Source organism: Anthonomus grandis, chromosome 1, assembly GCF_022605725.1.
Source record: "Anthonomus grandis grandis chromosome 1, icAntGran1.3, whole genome shotgun sequence".
NCBI lineage: Eukaryota > Metazoa > Arthropoda > Insecta > Coleoptera > Curculionidae > Anthonomus > Anthonomus grandis.
This window is the reverse complement of record NC_065546.1, coordinates 52,542,482-52,559,509: the sequence shown is the minus strand read 5'-3', so window position 1 is coordinate 52,559,509 and position 17,028 is coordinate 52,542,482. Positions and strand designations below refer to the sequence as shown.

The following is a 17,028-nucleotide window of genomic DNA, read 5'->3' as shown; positions in this document are numbered from 1 at the left end:
GCCCATCTACTTTGAGGAAGATTTTGCGGCAAGATCTTGGCTTGCGAGCTTACAAGATCCAACTTGTGCAAGAACTGAAATGGCGTAACCATTATGCGCGTCGTACGTTCGGTGAATGGGCGGAAAACAGTATTCAGCTTGACACATTTTTTCAATCCAAAATTTTGTTCAGCGATGAGGCTCATTTTTGGTTGAACGGCTTCGTCAATAAGCAAAATGGCCGAATTTGGAGTGGAGAAAATCCAGAAGCTTTTGTTGAGACGCCCTTACATCCATTAAAAGTCACAGTTTGGTGCGCTTTATGGTCAGGAGGAATCATTGGCCCATATTTTTTTAAAGATGATAACGACCAGAATGTTACAGTCAATGGAGAACGTTATAGAGCCATGATTGCCGACTTTTTTGTTCCTCAGTTAAACCGACTTGATGTGGCAGAGCTTTGGTTTCAACAAGATGGTGCAACATGCCACACAACGCGTGACACTATCAATTTATTGCGGGAAACATTCCATGCTGGCATAATTTCACGCAATGGACCTGTGAACTGGCCTCCACGATCGTGTGATCTCACACCCCTGGATTACTTTCTTTGGGGATATGTGAAGTCACATGTCTTCAAAGATCGACCACAGACGTTGGATCACTTGGAAGCAAACATTCGCCGCGTTATTGCCGAGATACGGCCCCAGATGCTTGAAAAAGTGGTCGAAAATTGGACTTCCCGATTACGCTACATTCGAACCAGCCGCAACCGTGGCGCTCATATGTCCGAAATCATTTTTAAGCACTTATGGCATAACAATGTCTTTTAAATAACCTTCCTCGCTCTGTGTGACAGGTTTTAAAATTAATTATATTTAATGTATATATCTTCCAACTGCTTCTATAGAAAAATCTCTCCCTGATCATGTTTCAACAGCAAATGAGTTTTCAGAGTTTTATTTTGGATTTATCCTGGACTCCGGTTTATCCTTCTTTTATTTTCCTAGATTCTCTTGACCTCTATCATTCTCTCTTGCATTTCCTCCTCTGCCATTTTAAAATCAATTTTATTTAGCTGATTTATAGAGCTTGTAAAGGACTTAACCAGATCTTTCAGACCATCTCTCATTACTCCCTTAGCACACTGATTTTTTGGAATTTATTGATTTTGCTTAGTAATTTTTTATGTTTTGTGAAAGGGGCCTTGTGAAAATATAATGAAAAAATCATAATAAGATTAAAAATATATATGCATTCCTGGTGATTATTAACTTTGTTACCTCTTTTGTTAAGCTTTAAGTAATCAATTATTTTTCAATGAGCTGACCAGATTAAATCTTTCTATCACATTCTTATAATGAAATATTGATTACTTTAATTATTTCGATTTGATTAAGATTTATTTAACAGAATAGTAAAAATATCAAAAATAGACCAAGAATTAAGAAAATATGGGTATTGTATACCGGATATGTGCCATGGAGAGTAATTATTCTTCATTGAAATTCTTACTAATCTGCAAATTAATTATATCTACAGTGAAGAAGATTCGACTGCTGAACAAAATTAAAACTTTTATTATACAAAAAAATAGACACAAAGTGTATGGATTTCGTCACAGTTTTACATGTTATAATCTCGGCCTAAAAAAAAATACTGCTAAATATCTAGATAAATAAAATTTAAAAATATCCAACAGTCAAAAGTGAAGTCACATTACACATCCAAAAAAAAGATTAAAAAGAAAAAAAGAAACAGGAAAAAATTTCATTACGTGGTTAAAAAAGTTATAATACTTACCTGCCTAATCGGCTAGATAGCTATCTACATCATAAAAACATTTATTGACTAGGAATTCCTTTAACTTTCATTTAAATATTAAAATGGTTTTGCTAATCTTTTATCATTCAGTAATTTGTTGTATAGTTTTGGATTTATTTTTAATACATTTTTTTTAGAAATAAATAGCTTGCTATAAGGCATGGACACTGGACAGGCAGAGCTGAATACCGAATAAAATTCGTGAGTGTATAATAGTGTGGTATACACAAATTGGCTGATTAATTTCCATTACCACCCTACGGTTCATAATTGCATAACATAAACTACCGAGCTTCATCGGCAACTCAGCACAATGAGATTTCCAAGAAAGTGAGTCATCCAATGTTAGGCCAAGAAACGATTTTTGGCGTTCCAAATAATCGTTATCGTTGATTACACATAAATTAATATCACTATTTATTTGACTATGGCATGCATGAAAAACCATGTAATTAGTCTTTTTATTGTTCAAGTAAAGTTGATTTAAAATAAACCAATTGCTAAGTTCCTCTAAGGCTTTTCCAGCAGATACATCAATTGTTTCCACGGTCCACCTACATGGTGGTAACACTATGTGTTATTGGAGAGGAGGGATTAATAAATAAAAGAAATAACACCGGACCCAATACGGGACCCCAAGGTCCACTTTAAGGTTTTAAGACCGCATACTAGATCCGGAGCTATCCCTCACTGCTACAAATTGTGAGCGATCTGCCAAAAATGATGCAAACAAGCTCAACACTACTCCCCTCACCATAGAATTCCATTCTATCCAAGAGTAAAGTGTTATCTACGCAGTCAAACGCCCTGCTGCCGCTTATCCTATAAATTTATAAGATCAGTTACTACTAAGTTATCAGTATAGGTTGACTGATCAACAAAGCAATGTTGCAATATTAAAGTTTGTGGTTATTTTAATAGAGACGAACTCGCCTACATTTCATAAAAAATATCAGTATAAAAAGTCCATACATTAAGCAAAGCCATTATCATGTTTCTCTATATAAACAAAAACTTATCAAGAAGAGTTATATAAAATCTTCCAAGATGATATCAAGTTCAAAATCAGCTTGGTTATCTTCAACATTGGTTGTTTTCAACCCCAATGATGAACAAAGATTGTGTGCTGGTTTTAGGAAATTAAATGTAAATCTAAACATAATAGTTATTTATTATCATATATTTTATAACAAATTTTACTGTTCAACTGTAATTTACTCGTTTACCTTTTGAACTTGTTTGATTTTGCTCTAACCACATTTAAGAAGCTAATTTACACTAGTTTACGACCAGGTTTGGATGTGTTTGAGCATTTGACGTTGAAGAGTTGTATATTGAGTTGAAGTATTTGGGTTTCATAAATAATAAACAAGGAATATCTATCCGCTTTTCCAGCAGAATCAGTTATTAGTATTTCACGTCACAAATTCATTCGGAATATCAAAAGATTCTCTTAAAATATTAGATTAATTGAAGCTCCTTGTTATCAATCAAACCTAAAGTTTATAAGCAAGATTTTATAATGATTACAGAATAATAAACGATTACATTGATCACCTAAAAAAGTATTTTTATAACCTAACCTTAATTATGAGTATTGGGAGTTACTTCAGCTACTACAATACAAAAGCGTTAACAGTGAAAAACTGTGAAACCTTACAGTGAACAGTCTCGAATATTAAATTCTAATACTACTTGTGTCATCTGCTACTTGTAGCTCAAAGATTAATATATTGGTTAATAATGAATTTGAAATAATCAAATTTAATATTCTAGATATTTAACAGAGTCAACATTGGAATATTGGCATGGTGAGGTACTATCGAAAAGGTATATCATCTTTTTCCTGTATTACTCCTCTCACTAATATTCTTTGTAAAAAGAAAATTGTAAACAGGCTTTGCAAGAAATTTGAAATTCTCTAATATCTGCTCCATTTCTAAATTTTCCAAATTTTGATGAGAAATTTATTTTGCTAGTTGATGATATTGATGTTGTTCTACACAGTTTTATAATGAACTGTGACGTCAATGTACTTCTGATGATTAGCCAATACAATAGCTACTTACTTCTTATAAAAAATAGTTCTCTACTGTAATTCTGAGAACTTTACATTTTACGTGAATGAAATCAAGTTAACACAATGCTTCTCGGACCTATTTTTATAAATCAATTTGAAACATCACCTTTGCACTTACTTTTGACCTTTTTATGAACTAAACTGTTTGAACCTAGTCGCCTTTACAAAAGACACGTAATAAATAAAGATAAATATAAGATTTTAGTAAAACAAGAACAAAAATTTCATTATAACTTTATTTAAGTTTATTGTGGAATAAGAAAAGTGATGTTCCTTCCCTAATGCTAATAGCCTAAAAACGCAAATGGTTAAATGGTTTTAAATGCTTATATTTAAACAAGTTTTCTGATAACTATAATGTTTTCTTTCTCTCATCATAAAATTCGTTAACATGTTGTTCTTAGCTTTTATTCTTAGTTCTATTTTTGCCTGACATGGCCTTGTCACTCCATAGACTCAATTAATGCTTTTAGGAACATTCTTAAAATATTTGAAGTGAGATAAAGTCGTCCCAATCCATAGACATGATCTCTTTTTCAACTTCGGACCCATTTCTTTCATGACATCTTGTTTCTGTGTAGAAATAATGTACTTGCTAAGTTTCAATTTGACTTTTTAGAAGATCTTGATCCGTATGTCGAAGGATCCAGGGACAGATTTTCGCGATCTGTCTGAGGTATTTGACTGTGGTAAATTATAAGATGCAGCTTCGTACTTTAATGCTATGAGTTTACTGAACAAGGCTTCTGTTTGTTAATAGTAGTACAAGTCTTTACCTACAATTTGCGAATGACAACCCTCGCATTCTGATGATCAAAAATAAGATTAAAGAAATAAGTTATTGGGCACCTTCCGCAAGTAGGAAAGAAGAAAAAATAAATGTGGTATTAGCCGACAGATGTTTTTGCATATTAGCATCCTAAGGTCAGGCAACTACAGAAACTAAGAAAAAAAATACACAAGGGATCACGAACATACCATCTACGCTATGTATCAGATGCCTGTTTGATTTCAACTTTTCTTTTCATAGAACAATTGAATCAATTGGAAAAAATTTATTAAAGTATTAGCTAATTTAACATTTTAATTTATGTACAAAAACTAGCTACCACTAAATTAACCACAAAAGTTCTGCTATTTAAATTAAGTTTGGATAAGGTTGCTGGAAAATCTAGAACCATGCTCCTTTTTGAGTGTGTAATTGGCGGGTTAATATCACACAGCTAGTGTATGCATCCTTCGTGTAGATGTATTTTTCAATACGTAAAACAATACTTGTGTTATTTACCAAATATTTAATAATTTATAGTATATTAAATTAATCGACATAATAATATGCAATTAAACTTATAAAGTTTTGTCAATGCATTAAAAAGTTTAGTGATTTTAATACAAAGTTTACCTTTTTTCATGGAAATCATAAATGAAACTCATATTTTCCGTGACTGCTTTATCTCGGTAATCATTATTCTCTTGACACATATAGACATTATATATTATTGTCGCTTTCTGGATTTTTGTTCAAATATTTATATCTTGGTTGTTGACTTTTTGTAATATAAATTGCTTTCATTTTTATTCCTTCGTAAAGAGAAGAAGCTTAAAAGTGACAAGACCAAAAGATACATATCGAGTTCATCACAAACACTATAACAGTAAAGTGTCTCCATATAGCCTATTTGTATAAAAAAAACCTTCGGTCCCTTTCCTCACCCTAGAGATAAGGCATAAATCTAGCTCGAGGAAAGCAGGCAATATTAATCTTACTTGACGGGGTCGGTCCAAAAAGTCTCCTCCAAAGTTTTATAAAACAACTGGTGCGTTCTTTAGAACAATTCTTATTCTCTGAAAGTTTTTAACGCCCGTTTATTTAAGTCTAACTTTTTACAATACGCTTCGCGTATTGTAAGAACGCATCCATCTAAATTGAGGGATTTTCGGACCCTGCGTCACATAAACGTTAATAACTTTGCTTCTATGGCGAATTTTTTTTTCTGCTTTTCACCGTTTTATGTGGGAAGGTTGAGGCTACGTGATGATGTAAATTTTTTTTGGCCACGCCGCCCCGAAGGGGCGGGCATGGCAAAAAAACTGCTTTTTTCGCGAAAATAGGGTCCATGATCGGTGGGGGAAAAGTGACTGAACCGAATTTATTGAAACTCATTGACGTTAAAGCCCTCTATGGAAGGCAGTGCAGAAAGAAAGCTTTTTAAGATAAACCCTCTAGAAGTGGGATTTTTCTGTGAATGAAAATTGAACTTTTTGCGCGGTACCTCGCTGACTTAAACAGTTGTGGGGCCTAAACAGTAACGTTCTTAACAATGCGGATAAAACAGCCCTTTTCTGCGTGAATGTAGCTATCTTTTTTGTTAAAACAATTTTTTTCAAAAAGCAACTGCTTCCGAGATAAGCGAGCTCAAACGTAAAGTTTTTTTTTTCCGAAAAAAAAAAAAAGTGAATTTTTCGAGAAATGATTTTATTTCTACTAGTAAAAAATTTTTATAATTTTTTCTGTTTACACTATTTAAAAGCCTAATCCTTTAGGATTAAATAGAGGTATTAATCATGTCGCTAGGTATTATACAGGGTGAGCTGTGTTAACAAATATGATCCCCTTTTTGAGCCTTTTTTTGACCGATTTTTTCTATTTTTCTTAATAACTCTTTAATGGCGGCACCTAGAGATTTCAAACTTTCAGCGTTTTAAGAACTTTTTAAAAGCTATTTTTCGACATAGTCTACAGTCTTCTACGTAGAGCGGTTTTTGCTCTACACCTTTTTTTAACTTTGACGCTTTATACCGGCATACCTATGACACCTACGAAAACCATTTTTTTTCTGAAATCACCGGACACTATCTGGCTATAATCCACTAAAAACCGTTTTTCTTCAAATGTTACCGTTTTTCCGCATCGAGCTGTTATTTAGGAAAAACCCCCAAAAATAAGCCGTTCCAATCAACCAGTCATACCGTTGACACCACGGGAGCCAACGCATGGTACAATATAGTTGGCGGTCCAGCACCAAATTGACTCAATGTAAAAGCATACGGACGACGTCACTATCGAGTCGCACATGGTCAGATGACGTAAGCGCGGGGTTTTCGGGGTATTGTGGCGGCAAATTCGGCCCGTTTGCGCTACGAGTTAGAGGAGGAAAAGCGGTTTGAGAGAAGGATGGAGGATGTCTGGCAACAATTATAAACGCGTCGTGTTCGTCTCGTGACGTCATGAGTTATTTTATTAATGAATATTATTAGTATTATGGGGACAATTTTACGCGGTTTCTTGATAAATTACTAGGATAAATAAAACGAATATAAATATTAGTAAATATATATTTGAAATATACAGAAAGTATTGATATTATGGAACATTTATGAGGATAATAATAGTATATAAATTGAATTATACGGGGGGTTTTAAGGTTTTAGTGCTTTCATAAGAAAAATATTACTTATAATTATAGTAATCATATTATAAAGGGTGTTTGAAGGTTTAATGACATTTACAAGAAAGATAATATTTATAAAAATAGTAATAGCAGCATAAAGTTAGGACAAGGTATAAATATCTGGAAAAAAAATAGTAATAATAGTTTTATTTTAGTTAGGGTTTTTTTAGTGGGGGTTGCTAAATTGGTAATAAATTTATATTAATAGTTTATCAATTTAGAAAAAAAAAGACATTGATGCGGTGTCAAAAAAAGGTGTATTTTTATATTTTTTTTACTATATTATTGAGATCACGGCTTTCATAGCTTCAATTCAATAAGTTGATAAATTTTTTTATTCGTTTTTTTTTCTTTAAAATTTTTAAAATCTTTAAAAATTTTTTTATTTTATTATAATTGCCTTTTAAAATAAAAATTAAAAAAAAAAAAAACAAGAAACAAACCACTTTTTCCTATCCTAATACATTGCTTCTTATGGGACCTGATCTTCCTCTTTAGATTGTGACACTCGTATGAATCGTGGAAAAATTTGTCATAAAGCTTTTTTACTAGTTTTTGAATGCTCTTTAACTAGAAAAAAGAAATTTTGAATTCGGAGCATATTTTGAAAAAATGGTCATTTTGACCCCGGATTTTGTTCGAAAATCGAAAATTGTAAAGAAATAGGGTTTCTGTTCATTTTAGAGTCAAATTGGTAATAACCTTTTTTAAAGGTACTCTGAAGTAGTGCAAGATAGAAAAATAAAAAATCGACATTTTTCCATAGGACTCTTGATAATTCGATATTTATGTTTTACAGTTTTATTCAATTTTCTCCGATTCTATAATAGCTAGAACCAATTCGTTTTGACAGGCGAATACCTCTCAATATACCCAAGAACTTTTATTTGATACAAAAAGTTGTCAGAGTTATAGTTTATTTATAAAAAAATAAAAACCATTTTTTCGAAATTTTTCGTGGGTATACCCCTTTTGATTTTCGACCAAAAAAAAATTATTTTTTTATTGAGTTTTTTTACTGGAAATTGTTAGTTTAGGGTTTACTTTAAAATTTGCCAATAATCATTTTAGGAAAAAAAAATTGTACGGGGGAAAAAAACCAGTTTTCTTTTGTTTTTCCCATATTTTTACTTATATCTCGGCTTCTATAGCTTCGATTCAATTCGTTGATTGTTTCTTTTTTTTTCTTATTCTTCTTCTGTCAATTCTTTTAATATCTTATTACTATTAACTTTCAAAAATTAACCTAAAAAATAAAAAAAATCCACGAAGAAACCCGGTTTTCTTATCCCCAAACATGAATTCTTATGGGACCTAATCTTTCTATTTATATTGTATCACTCGTATAAATCGTGGAAAAATTTGTCATAAGGCTTTTTTACTACTTTTTAAGTCGTCTTTAAGTAGAAAAAAGAAATTTTGAATTCGGAGCATATTTTGGAAAAATGCTCATTTTGACCCGGATTTTGTTCGAAAATCGAAAAATGCAAAGAAATAGGTTTTCCGTTTGTTTTACAGTCAAAACGGTAATAATCTTTTTTAAAGGTACTCTAAAGTAGTACAGGATAGAAAAATAAAAAATTGAAATTTTGCCATAGGGCTCATGATAATTTGATATTTATGTTTTATAGTTTTTTTCAATTTTCTCCGATTCTATGTTAGCTAGAACCGATTCGTTTTGATATACGGATACCTCGAAATATTCCTGAGAACTTTTGTTTAAAACAAAAAATTGTCAGGGTTACAGTTAATTTAGAAAAAAATAAAAATCATTTTTTCGAAATTTTTCGTGGGTATACCCCTTTCGATTTTCGACCAAAAAAAAATTATTTTTTTATTTAGTTTTTTCACAGGAAATTGTTAGTTTAGGGCTTACTTTAAAATTTGTCAATAATTTAAAAAAAAAAAAATGTACCGTGGGAAAAAACCAGTTTTCTTTTGTTTTTCCCACATTTTTACTAATATCTCGGCTCCTATAGCTTCGATTCAATTCGTTAATAGTTTTTTTTATTACCGATTCTTTTCATGTTAATTCTTTTTATATTTTATTACAATTGCTTTTCAAAATAAAAATGGAAAATAAAAAAAATCGACATAAAAACCTGGTTGTCTTATCCCAATACCCTAATAAATGGGACCCTCTTTTCCCTTTATCTTGTGGCACGTATAAATCGTGAAAAATTTACTTATTAAACTTTTCTACTAAGTTTTGAATGGCGTTTAAGGTAAAAAAAGAAGTTTTGAATTTGAAGCATAATTTGAAAACGCAAATGAAATTATTTTGAATTTAGCGATTATCTGCATACTTTGGTGAATACGCCATAACTTTCATCAGTACGACAGTGAATTAATTGATGAGTTGATTGAGCATATCCACCCTAGATGTCGCTAAAGAATTAACATTAATATTTTTAGTATATTTTTTTTATCTTGGATGGCCTTTTCAATAGAAAGGTTTACTTTACTTACACTCATGAGCCATAAACTTTTTTGCTCTTGGTTTAACCTGGCTTCTTAGGGCAAAGCCTATTCCCTTCACCAAAAATGTAGGAAATAGAGAAAATAATATTGTCATTTGCCAATAACAACCTTTATTCTCCTTAATGTTTTTAGGCTCTAATGTTACATAACATACAATTATAATTTTTAATAAAGATATTACATGTGTGTCTATATTATGTGTTATGCTTTAATACATGTTCTCCTTATCTTAATAAAATTTTTTATATATGTACATATAATTTCTGCCTATTCTATGTGAACTATACAATTATTATTTAAATAATGTATAAAACTAATTAACTTAATAAGGTTACAAAATATTTATTACATGTCAAACCTGTATACAACTGAACTTTGTTATGAATATTTTTTATATGCTCATATGAAAAACTTAATTTGCAAAACTTAATAAGCAAAATGAATTTCGGCTCTGCTGTTGGTGCAAAATTGAAATCATGTCTCTTACTGGAATTTGACATGGGCTCACCTTCTACCAAATCGTTGACAGTTTCTCTGTTTGAAGTACCATGCTTCAAAGAAGTGGACAAACTTGTACTGGGTATAGATAAGTTTGTACTAAGCAATTCAGTATTTACCTTGAAAAAAATCAAGCTTCGGAATAAATAAAGATAAGTTGGAAGTATAGACCTACCTAGGTTTCTGACAATTTCTTTAATTTGTCCTTGGTTAACCTCTTTGCATGTGGAAAAGTAGTGAGGCCATTCATTGTAGTTTTGTCAATATTATATTAATTACATACCAATGCATGGACTGAAGGTTTTTTATCCATTTGCCTACAAGGAACAAAATTTATAGAATGCCTCATTTAGGTATTAAAAAAAATGAAAGATTTAGTAAAAATACCTTAGTATTCCTTAGCAGAGATATTAATTTTTCTTTTTCCAGGGGCTCTTTTGGAAATTTAAAGAAATGACAGGTCCGTTTTTCGCTATGATGCTTTCAATCTGGTGCAAAACACATAACCTTTGTTGGTGTAGTCCACTAAAACACAAAAACAAAATTTAACACAAATATAACAATCAAAACATTATGACATAACCTTAAAATGTATGTATTTTCATAAATTTTAGGATTATTCACTAAAAATTGGTAATTATGAAACTGAACTTAAAAAAAAACTTTCGTATGTGTGTAATTGTGATACTTACATTTTATTTTCATATAGAAAAGTAAGAAGGATGTGGAGACTTAAAAATATCTTCCAACCTTTGTTTGGATTTGGGAACTCCCGTTGCCGGTGGCGTTTATGCTTGTGGGCCGGAAAGTGACATTGAAATGACAAGTGAAAGTGGGCGTCTTCTTCTTTTTTCTTCGATTTTTATGGCTTAAGCCCGATAGCAACCAACGTGAGTCAGAATTATGCAAAAACATGTTAAGGTGGCTTTACATAAAGGAATTAAGCTGTTTATACCAAACAATACCAAAGTTGTCAATTCATTTTTTTAGGCATAATTAACAATTAAATTGTAAATAATGGCTCAGAGTTAAAGGGTACACTTTATATTATTAAAATTAATAATAGACAGAATTTTATAACTTAATTGCCACCGAATAAATGTAACTATTTGGTAGTATAGTACTTTTTTCAATCGGACCAAAGCAACTTTTTTTTAAATATTTCCAATGTTGATCTGGTTTACGATTTTATTACCGATTCATCTTAGAACCCTGACATAATTTTGATATATGCAAGTTTTGAGAATATTTTCTACTAAACTAAAATTAAAGAACGGAGCGTATTGTAACACATCATGGTTCTCTGAAGCATGATACCCAGAAATAAGTAAGTAATATTTCCATGAAATTTATTTCTGATTATAATATATAATAAGACCTTCCCTTTTCTCTCTGCATTTACTATAGATTGACGAAAAACAAAGAAAAACACAAAGTCACGGTCTCCCAAAATGTAATTAAATGGGCTACACGTGTTTCGCTCTAGTTAGAGCATCATCAGTTACAGCATAAGTGTGTGGATGGCTTCTAAAGGCCTGATGATGCTCTAACTAGAGCGAAACACGTGTAGCCCGTTTAATTACATGTTGTGAGACCGTGACTTTGTGTTTTTCTTTGTTTTTCGTCAATTTTGTATGTTGGTCTCTTAGAGAATAATGGATGAGATTTTTGGATTTACTATAGATGTTAATTTTTTCGAAGTACTAAAAAAAGAAAAAGTTGGGTAGAGCACCATGCCGAGGCTAAGGTTTGAACTCAGAGCCTTATGAGGATACGGCAGGTCTCTTCCCCACTGCGTGTTTAGGGCACTCCTTGGATAATTGTGGAGATTTTTTTTTGTAGTACTGACAAAAATTTTAAAAATTTCTACTGGTCCCCACGGACCAAAGTAGACGCGAAGCGTCTACTTGTTTAAATCATCTAGAATCTAAAAAAGGCCGAATTTATAGATTTGTATGATAACATACTATTAAAGTATTGAAATGTATGAATGTATGTTTTCTTAACTAGTATTTGTATCACGAGTTTTAGTATAAAGATAGTTTGCGAAAGATGGCTCTTGTTACGCCATATATTTATATACACAAACCTGGGAGAACAGTTTCTTAAAAAACCTTTTACAGGCCAAATATTTCAGATTTATAATCATTTAGTCTGAAAGCACTTAACAGACTGCTAAATAAACACTTAAACACCCATTTGCATACACTAAAGGAAATTCAACAGAAACAGCACTACACACAGACTTATAGCTAAAATAAAAATGACTCATAATAACATAATAAATTTCAACATTTGACATGGTTAATAAATGCGCAATTAAGAGGATTACTGGTTTCTAAGATGGATTACGGATTTCTAAGGATTTACTAATTAAAAAAACATTTTGTATCAATACGATGCAAAATAATTTGTATCAACAATAAAGGTCTAGGTAATACAAAATTGGTAATACAATTTTATCTAGCAAAGTTATTAGTCATCCAGGTGCTACAGTGCGAGGTTGTTTAAATAATTTAATGTCAGCTTCTTTACCCTCAGATTTACTTGAGCAGGAAAAATTGCATGACGAGTTTGTTCCTTTAATAAATAAATTTTATTTTTTCAACAATAATACAAAATTTAGAAAGTCGGAGAGTCGTTCATACAACTTATAGTTGCAAGATGCTTTAAAATTTCATGAGAATAAAATATGAAAACTACTTCTTCAGACTATAATAAAAAATATTACTGAATAATTTATGGTAACAGGTAAATTATTTACTGAGGAATATCAATTAATTATTGGAGAAGAACATTAAATTCACGTTCAATAATTTAAAGTTTGTAGTTCTTAATATGAATTTTGTTTATTTATTAGTCATACGTTTTTATTTATTAATTGATACTATTCTACATTACATTACAATCTGTAAATTATCTTTATATGTTATTATTCATATTATTATTTTCTTTCCGTTTGTGCAAGTTCCTTTAAATAAACATAAGAATTATGACAGAACTATATATAAAGTAAATATATCAAAAAGTTATTTAAGTTAAAAATACAGTTTTTCATTTTAAAACGTATCAAACCCTAAAAATCAAACAATTAACAAAGCTACGAGAAAAGTTGAGAGACGTGCTTCAAAGCAATTTATCAATTTTAAAAGTTTTGACGGCTGCCTATTTCAGCTGTTCAGCTGAGAATTCGTTTACTGTGGTAAGGTAGTAAGATAATTTAGCTAAATCAACCTTCTCGTCATATTAATTTTATAGGAGATAAGCATCTAAAAAAGTTAGATCAATGGAACTAATTCTCAGAAAAGTTTGTTCTAATAGCTTAAAATAAAGCCTTTTATCACCTGTCCATATTTGAACCATATATATCTGGGGCTTGGTTCTAAAAGGGCCAAAGTCATAAATCGCAATTTTTGACAAATTGACTTTAAAGGTAATGAGGTCGCATTAGGTTTGGTTTTTACAACATAGACAGGTTTCTATATTTTTCTTGCTTGATTTGGTTTTTAAAAAAAAATCTTAAAAATTTATAAAATAAATTTATTTTTCAAAAAAAAATTGACATTGGCCTTTTTTTAATAAATAATAAATTAAACTAATAACACTTTGGCCCAACTTAAAAAAATCAAAATGAAACTAAAAACACAAGAGAAAACTTCGTAAAAGTCGTTACACATACATTTTGATAAAAATATAGGCATCTAAAGCGAACCTTCATCATCTTCACTTTCACCAAGATTATTAATTGCAGTCTCAGAAGAAGTTAGTCCATTAAGAAACTGCAGATAGTATGGCTGACTGTTTTTATCAATAAATGGTAATAAGTCCCTCAAATGTTGTACTTTATTTTTTGGAATGCCTAACGGTTTTTTATTAATAGGGAAAAGTTTTATTGCATTTTCGGAACTACGGGTTGATTTTCTTAATAAATTTAAAGTTTGATATGGCTCGTCTTCAGCAAAAGTGGTTTTGTATTTTAGCAGACCAGGATTTTCGGTAAAATAGTAAATGACTCTTATTTTAGCCCAAACAACAGAGTTTCCCAGAGTATTAACTTTTTTGTGCTGAATCTTTCCCGAAAGGAGTGACTTAAAATTCAAGAATTCTTCCTGAGTCATCTCATGCACAAAAATTGGAGGTTTTCTAGGCACTAAACGAATTAAATTGGCCCAGTCTCTAGGAATTTCTATTTTTACTGTGGTATTTTTTCTAGCCTTTTCAATGGCTGCATGAATTTGGTCGGCTTCCATATGAGTATGTCCCGGAATAAGAAATTTGTGATATATGCTGACATGCCTTCCTTCTCGTTTAAAATATTCTTTAATAATCGTTAGCAGCATAGCAGAAATTAAAATGTTTTTGTTTTGTCCAGGACAACAATCACTGTACATAATTATTTCATTCACATCAAAGGGAATGTTATGAAGGTAAGTATACAGACAAGAAGCGATTTCCTGCCCGCCTCGCTGAGCTATTGCTTCATTCCATAAATAACATTTTGCCGAATTTATATTTTTATGTGATTCAAAAACTGTGAGATTGAATGTCCAAAGTTTTCTTTTATTTATTTATTTATTTATTTACAGTCAAGGCTTTCTAACAGACAAGCACAGCTGTCCAATAATAAGAAAGCACGTTATATCACAAATACAAATTAGTAAACAAGTTCTATATAATAATACTTACAACTACAGAGAATTAATTCTTAAAATTACATTACAATCTAGAAAGAATTACTTATGTAGTTTAATCAGGAAGCCGTCTTAGGTGTCGTTTAAAGGCATCAAAGCTCAAATAAGTCAATATTAGGATGGTTTAATTCCAAACTATTATACATACGGGTACATTTAATAATTGGAGAATTCGATAAGTAATTGGAAAAATACCTGGATATTACAAAAGTTTGTCTATTACGAAGGATGTAAGGATTGATGTTAAAATTGAGTTTTTCTAAAACAGATGAAGAATCAGTAAAGTTGTTTACGGCCTTGTATATAAATATTAAATCAAAATTTCTTCTTCGGACCTCCAACGATTGCATATTATAAAATTTTAAATTATCATCATAACTAAAGAAATGCCGTCGTCTGTTAAACCTATAATTTAAAGTGTTAACAAATTTGCGCTGCACACTCTCTAGTCGGCCAATATAATTGGCGTACATTGGATTCCAAACTGTTGTTGCGTATTCCAGTACAGGTCTTACTATACTATTGAATAAAATTGTTAAGGAATTTATGTTGCTAAATCCTTTTGTTGCTCGAAAAACAAATCAAAGATTTTTAAGAGCCTTTTGTACAATATTTTCAAGATGCTTTTCAAACAAAAGCTTAGGATCCAATGTCACCCCAAGATCCTTAATATAATCCAAATATTTAAGCTTAGCATTATTTAGGTAAAGATCACATTTAACTTGCAGAGGAACAGGCCTTTTAGAAAACAAAATACAATTACATTTATCCAAATTGACAAAAAGTCTATTCAAAGTACAGTAATTCATAAAATTAAATAAATCGTACTGTAAAGTAAAGTAATCAGCAGCCGAATTAATAGTTTTTGAGATTTTAAGATCATCTGCATACAGGGTGTCATTGAAATGGTGTAAAAAAATTCGGGGGGTAATAGTACTCCTAAAAATTTTAAAAAAAGTTCCTATAACTATAGGGCGGAAAATGCATATTAAGGGAGTTAGGGGCACTGAAAGGGTAAATTTAAAAAACGGTTTTTTGAAATTGTAGGCTTAAAAAACGAGATAAAATTTCGAAAAAAAATCCTCTGCCATAAATTTTGACCCAAAATCAAATGGTGATACTAAAAAATAATTTGGAAAATCGGAAAGGGTAGTTTTTGCAAGGGTAGGGGGTTAATTCGTGAATAACTTTTTTTAGGTTATTTTTTTTGCAACGTGGGTTCATTTTTTAAAAACTATATACTTTTTCCTACAAAAAAGGTACTCTTGTTGCACATCGCCCAGAACGATGGTTTTCGAGAAAATTGAAGGCAAAAAGTTTGCTCTGATGGGTTGCTAACTGGTTAAACAACATAAACCTATGAAAGTTATGGGGTTTCAAAAGTAAACACGTAGTTATTAAATAATTAATTGAAAAATCTAAATTTTATGATTTTTAAAACATCTTATTGCTTTAAAAAACGAAATAAACCAATTACCAAAATTCCTTATTAAAATAATGCATTTCTTAATTCATTCATAGTAAATGTTCAAAGTGACCACCATTCATTTCAATGCAGACATCTGCTCTTCTTCTCCATGATCTGCGTACCCTGTGGAATATCCCTGGGGTTGTACGAATTTGATTGAAACAGTCGATAATGCGTTGACGTAGTTGCTCTTCAGTATTAATCGGCACTGAGTAAACCAAAGTTTTCAAGTGGCCCCAGAAGTAGAAATCTAATGGATTAAGATCTGGTGATCTTGCTGGCCAAGCTTGTGGACCACCACGTCCTATCCAACGCCTCTCAAAAACTTGGTTTAAATGATTCCTCACCGCTAGCGGAAAATGAGCTGGTGCACCATCATGCATAAAATACGTGATCTGCCTCTGTGCTATGGGAACTTCCTCCAAAAGTGCTGGTAGATCATGTATTAGAAAATTAAGGTAACTTTGACCATTTAGCCTAAAATGTTTATTATTATAAATGTGTAAACTAGGCTAATGAATCAAATAAGTATGCATTTAATAAGGAATTTTGGTA

At 31.2% G+C, this 17,028-nt stretch overlaps 1 protein-coding gene and 1 long non-coding RNA gene across 8 annotated transcripts in view; both read right to left on the bottom strand.

Moving 5' to 3' along the window:
* Nucleotides 1-17,028, bottom strand: part of LOC126733620 (disks large 1 tumor suppressor protein) — an 825,690-nt gene that overhangs the window by 595,806 nt on the left and 212,856 nt on the right. The window lies entirely within an intron of this gene.
* On the bottom strand, nucleotides 10,540-11,350 carry LOC126733827 (uncharacterized). The gene is made up of 3 exons (XR_007659880.1): nucleotides 11,007-11,350; nucleotides 10,702-10,839; nucleotides 10,540-10,631 (listed from the first exon to the last, which is right to left on the bottom strand). It is a non-coding gene; the product is annotated as an uncharacterized LOC126733827 (long non-coding RNA).